A 6385-nucleotide genomic window follows, 5' to 3' on the forward strand; every position below is an offset into this window, starting at 1 on the left:
AGTGAAAGCATTTCCTCACAATCATTTTCATGAAGGAGGAAATCTTATGACACTTAGATTTGAGCGGTGTATGTGTTCATATCCATGTAAATTTGTTAAAACTAAAGTTTACGACAAATTCAAACTCATATGGACCGAACTTTCTTAATCTTGATTTCTTGCCTTATGGTAGCACAGCTGTCCACCATGTCTTCCAAGCAGTTAAGCAGCTCACCCTTTCCTATCAATGTACCTTTCATTGATTAAGGTGCTTTGCCTTTTATGCGTTCAGAATGATAACTCATAGAACTCACATGCATAATTAACTTGATTGGATTGGCACAGAAACAAAATAATGTCAACACGATAGGTTGTAAACCTCAACTCGTGTGCTAGTGATGATCGATAAGGTTTATTTGATTTGTTCTTGAAACCTTTCAAGACCATTAAGACTCCCACTGACTCCTTGACATATAAGATTCTCTTGTCAACAACCATTTCTTGACAAACAATTATTCAAGAGTTAGTGTAGCTTTTATCAAAACACTTCATAAATTGGTCCTAGTTGGTCTTTGTCTTATCCAATACATCATAACTTTCCACATTTGATGAATGTTATAAACCTTCTTAATACTTTTCACTCATTGTCACAATCTTAACTCTAAGACTTGTTTTGGAACGAAGTATGATTGACTTCTTGATTTGACCATTTCTTCAATCTTTGATTCCACTTCTTGGACATACAATTGTACCAAGACTCACTTAGAGGATCAATTGAGATATGGTTCTTAATCATTAAGACTTATCATAAAGCATAAAAGCTACTCTCCCTTCTTCTTAGAATGGAGAAACTTTTATCTTTCTGCCTACTAGATTCTTCTTATTCGTTCTGCTATTGATATAAACCCTTTAATCAATTCAGAATTACACCTAATCTTGTAAGTATAATCATATTTACTAAACCTTTAGTAAATCATGACGAATATCTTTGTTACTCTTATGGTGGACTTGATCAACACGTAACTTTGTGTATTCGATCTCCAAGTCCTTTACTTGACACTTTGTCAATGAATTAGTCTAAATTTCCAAATATGGAATTTCTCATACATCGTGCAACCAAGTTGCATGATTCCAAATTTCTATCCAATTGAAACTTGGGCGATGAGAAACTCTCCCTATTTCGTAAATTCTCGACTTTCCATAAATAACATAATAAGAACCAAATCCATTATTGCTAATAATAGAACCATTTTAACATCAATTTTTTCATACACGCCATTGTAAGGATAAATAAATAAAATTTAAAATCAAAATTTATTTTATTGTGGAAAAATTTGTCCTTACAATGCAACTCATTGAAAAACTTATGCTAATACATCTTTCTTAGCAATCTAATTCTAACTCTAAGTAGTAGCTCAAGAATCTAATCTTCGAGAAATACGATCGAAATCCATTCCTTCGCGGTTAGATTCTGCTCATTTCTTCCCTTAAGCTTCCTTTCTTTTCTTTGATTCTACAAAACATCAATTGTAATCTTATCACATTATGTATTCAGAATCTAGAATGAAGCTTAAAAGAGTTAGTCAATGGGTTTTACCTAAATTAGAGCCATACGTTTCGACTCTCCCATCTCTTAGATCTCTTAGGTAAATAGGGCAGCTTCGTCTCCAATGCCATTTCTCTTGGCAATAAAAGCAAATTGACTCTTTTGGAACATGACATGGAACTACTTCAGACATCGCCTTTCTTTTATGATCAAACTTTTCGATCATAACATGTCTTTCGTTGCCATTGTCTATATCCATAGAGGTCTTGAAGGCAGATTCACCAATCAACTTTGCTTTTCTATTGCGCCAAACCATTGCTGATTCAACAGCAATAAGCATATAGGTGAGATCTATAAGGGTCACGTCGTAGTTCATCATATAGTACTCTCTTACGAACTCACTATATGAGTTAGGAAGTGACTAAAGAACCCAATCAACATCCATTTCCTCACAGACAATGGATCCCAACATTCTTAACCTATTAATGTGTGACTTCATCCCTAGGACGTGTGCACACACCGGCTTTCCTTCTTTATGTTTACTTGCCAAAAGGGCTTGAGTGATCTTGAACTTTTCAAGACTTTGAACTTGTGGGTTAGGGAGAATAATTGGAGGAGGAGGAGGAAGTGAAGCATGATCTCTTGTTCCTCGATCGAATCGTGGAATATCATCTTCATGTGGAATGCTTGTTCCACGGGATTTGAGACGACCATAGTTGTCAAACTTTGACATCTACAAAACGGGAGAAAATGAATTCAAGTTAGTTGAATGATAGAGTCCTTAGTAAATCACCCAAATGAGATACTAAGGCTAGGACCCACACAATATTCTACAACTCGGGAGAGGGATGCCGTAACCCTAATTGCAGAATATTTGAAGGTAAGTGAATGACGATTCACTAATTTCCACCATGAAAAACGAAAAACAAATTTAAGTTTTAAATCTATGAAAACTCCTACATCCTTTGAGATTCATTGAACTTTCAATGGCATGTTTAAATCTCGATATGCTCCTCTTGTTTGTGACTGGGATGCCGAGGATCACAAAGCGGGTGTGAATAACCATGCAAACTAACATGGTGCCCTCACATGTTACAGTCACCTATTCGATGTGCCGGTAAACCACACACGCTCCATCGAACTATGACAAACATTGAGTCACCCTTTGCTACCTTTGCTTAGAACAATTTAGTGTGCCGGTAAACCACACACGCTCCACTAACGTCTTCGCAAGGGCACAAAGTGTAATTTCATGGAATTGCATCAATTCGCTTTTGCCTAAGTAAATAAGATTGGGAATTTTGAAAACATTTAGTTACTTTAATAATTCATTATTCTTATAATGGAAGGTTTCGTCCTATCCTACCCGTTCGGCTAACGACCCTCCACTAGTCAAGAGTGCGGTGGGTAAGAGTGGATACCCATTCAATCGCCATTTTATAGGCAATTTCCTTAAACACCCCTTATAGACTAGCTTTGTGAATGAGGCCTACTAACGGTAAGACTGACTTTTACTCATACATATATATAATGTTAGACTTTTAATGTTATATATATAGTATAGGGTATATTTTACACTTTTAAAATATTAGGTGGTTTAATTTAACAATTATACTTTTAATTCAATTAAATTATAAACCTAAACTTTTATGGATTTATTAAACCTCTTTTAATTATACACCTTAATTAATTAATAAAACCATAAGGGTGTGATTTGAACTTTTTTAAAACTATACTAGAGTTTTAGAACTTACCATTCCTAATTAAACTTTTAATCAACTTTTAAATTCCAAAACTTGAGGGCAAGTTTTGAAACATTTCAACACATTAGGGTTTAGAATTTAAATATACATCAAAATTAAACTATTTAATCAAAATTTAAATTCCAAAACTTGAGGGCAAGTTTTGAAACCTTTTTCAAAACATTAGGGTTTTAACTATTTAAATTTCAAAACAACAAAACTTTTGGGTTCAAATTTAAACTATAAAACCTAAAGGGCAAAATATGAAACTTTTCATAACAACAAGGATCAAATAACAAAGAATCTAAATTAACAATTAATCACATAATTATCCATATTTGATTTATTTAATGATTTCTTGCAAAACAATTTACCAATTTAATCAAAATAATTAATCAATTATCACATAAGGAAACAAATATTTTATTAATTGATAAATATCTTCAATTAGATCAAGAATATAGTCATATATATCAAAAAATCGGATTTATATTGATCTAATATGATAAGGCAACTATCCTTAAGAAAAAACAACAAGAAATCCCGGTAATATGATAAGGCAACTATCCTTAAGAAAAAACAGCAAGAAATCCCGGTTTTCCCTCCTTCTGAAGAGCCGACTCGTCGAGTTCAGCATGGACTCGTCGAGTTCATCTAAAAAACTCGGCGAGTTCAGCCCCCAGAAACACAAAAATCAAATTTTTTTCAATATACAAAGCATCAATACAATAGAAACCAATCTAGGCTCTGATACCACTGATGGGTTTTGGTCATAAGACATCCTATGTGCTCATACAAACCCTAATGCTTGGATCTAGGTTTCTCTATTGTACATGCTTTGAATCCAAGACTATAAACCCTAATTCTAGCATTCAAATAATCATATTAGATATTAGAATATTACCTTGATTGTTATGTAGCAATAATAATCCCAATTCCTCCTTGAATTGACTTTGGAAGGCATAGAGTCACAAGTGTCACTCCTCTAATGGTTCACAAACACCATAAGCAATAGGATGAAGAGGAGAGAGGATATAGGCTGCCCAAAACGTGTTCTAACCCTAGAAGAGAAGTTTCCCCATGTTTTTGAGCCTTAAGGGTTCTATATATAGTGAGGCTATTAGGGTTATCTAACAAGGAAACCCTAATTTGGTTGCTTAAGCCCTAAGCAACCCATAGACTCCTTTAATCAAGCCCTTGGACGATTTCCTTATGGGTTTCCCATTAGAATTCGTCCACCCCTTGATTCAAGACAATCCATGGCCCAAATTGCAATTATCTTATAATTAAAATTCCAGTCCCTTAAGTTTAATTAATCTCTTTTAGTCACAAAACTAATTACCAATTAATTAAACAATATGATTTCTCCTTTAATATATTATTCCCATAATATATTAATAAATCATATTTAATCCTTTCTCTCCATAATTCATCCTATCAAGTTGCTTTGGTGAAGGCAACCCAAAAGGACCATGCACCATCGGGTCAAGTACATACCAAAATAGTTATGGACTTAGACACTAATCCAACAATTAGAACATGAAGGGATGTATATTCCATTTTCGAATTTAACTCTAAGAGACCCGAGTCTAAGCATTGCATCATACGATGAGAGGTCATTAGAACATGACCCATCGGCCTGTCACGATTTTCGAAGTAAAGAACTTCTCTTAAGTTAAGTATGTTAAGAAGAAGGAGTATCCAATAAAGATTGATTTTGTAACTCGAAGCTTACGATTGAAAGTCCAAGGCAAGATAGAGAGCAGGTGCAAGATTGAGCCCTGCCTGCAGTCAAGAAGTCCAAGATTTAGGTACTCATTCCATAAACTTCTTGTGTTCCGACTCCATAAAATGCTTGATTTCTCAACATGCAAATGGAAGAGGAGGATTATATGAATTTAAAAGTGAAGAATTTCGATTTTCCCGTGACCACGACATGCTCGAGTCACCACGACATGGTGAATCATCATAATACGACTCACTTTTCTCTCTTTTAGCTCCAAACTTCCTTTATTCCAAATATGAATCGGGCTGCATAGTAGTTGTTGCATGGATCATAAATGGCTCAGAATGAACTTCTTCTTCGGTGTATATCGCCATTACATGAGGTTGTGATTTTTGGTCTTCATTTCGAAGTGGTAACCTCTCATTAACAAGTGTTGTTAATTGCTGAATTTGAGTCTCTATGTTCTTCATGGAAGCGTGATGATTTATAATATTAGCATCAGTAGCATCATGCCTTGTTTTTTAGGCTTCCATAAACCTATGAAGTGGCAACTCAAAATCCATCAGCTTTTCGGGCGGTGGTTTCTCTTCTTGGTAGAAACCTCGTCCGGTTTGTGTAAACTTTTCATCATTTTGTTTCTTATACTCTGTATATGAAAACCACTTCTTTCTGGGCTTCCTCCAATCCTCATCATATCGATCACCACTCGAGTAGAAAACTTGTGCTTTTTGTTTACCATTCTCATCTAGATCACAATCCTTAGTCAAATGTGTCCTGCCACAATTATCACAACCAACTCTTATTACATGGATAGATTGGTCCATCTTTGTCATCCTCCGTTCCATATTCTCTAACTTTTCCAAAACCGCAACCATCTTCTCGTTCCCTCCATCTCCTTTTCCTCTAGTGACATCCTCTCGTGGGTTGTGATACTCACGTGAGTGCTTCGCGAACTCTTCAATCAAATCTTTAATAGTGGCAAGTACCTTTTTCTTCATTAGTCCTTGGGAGTCAAGAAGTTGTCTAGTTATGACATTCACTTCATCATAAAAATGAATACTTTTTGTTGGAAATTTAGATAATGTTGAGGACAACTCCTAAGCAAACCCTTGTATCTCTACCATGTTTCATATAAGGAATCTCCAACCTCTTCTTGAAAATTAGCAATTTTTTCTTGAGCTATAAGATCTTTGAAGGTGGACTAAATTGCTCAATAAAAGCATCATGAAGATTTCCCCACGTAGGAATGGATCCGTGCGCAAATGACTTCAATCATACCATGGCTTCACCGATAAATGTCACCGGAAGCATCCTAAGTAACACGGATTCTCTTGGAACGTGTGGAACATTGAAGTGGTTTTCAATGTCCTTTACTTCATCAATATGCTTGAA

At 35.1% G+C, this 6385-nt stretch overlaps 1 non-coding gene across 1 annotated transcript; it reads left to right on the forward strand.

Annotated features, from left to right (window-relative positions):
- Positions 1 to 6069: 6069 nt before the first annotated feature.
- On the forward strand, positions 6070 to 6174 carry LOC111891833 (small nucleolar RNA R71). The gene has a single exon (XR_002850333.1). It is a non-coding gene; the product is annotated as a small nucleolar RNA R71 (small nucleolar RNA).
- The last annotated feature ends 211 nt before the right edge of the window (positions 6175 to 6385 follow it).

Source organism: Lactuca sativa, chromosome 4 (assembly GCF_002870075.4).
Source record: "Lactuca sativa cultivar Salinas chromosome 4, Lsat_Salinas_v11, whole genome shotgun sequence".
NCBI lineage: Eukaryota > Viridiplantae > Streptophyta > Magnoliopsida > Asterales > Asteraceae > Lactuca > Lactuca sativa.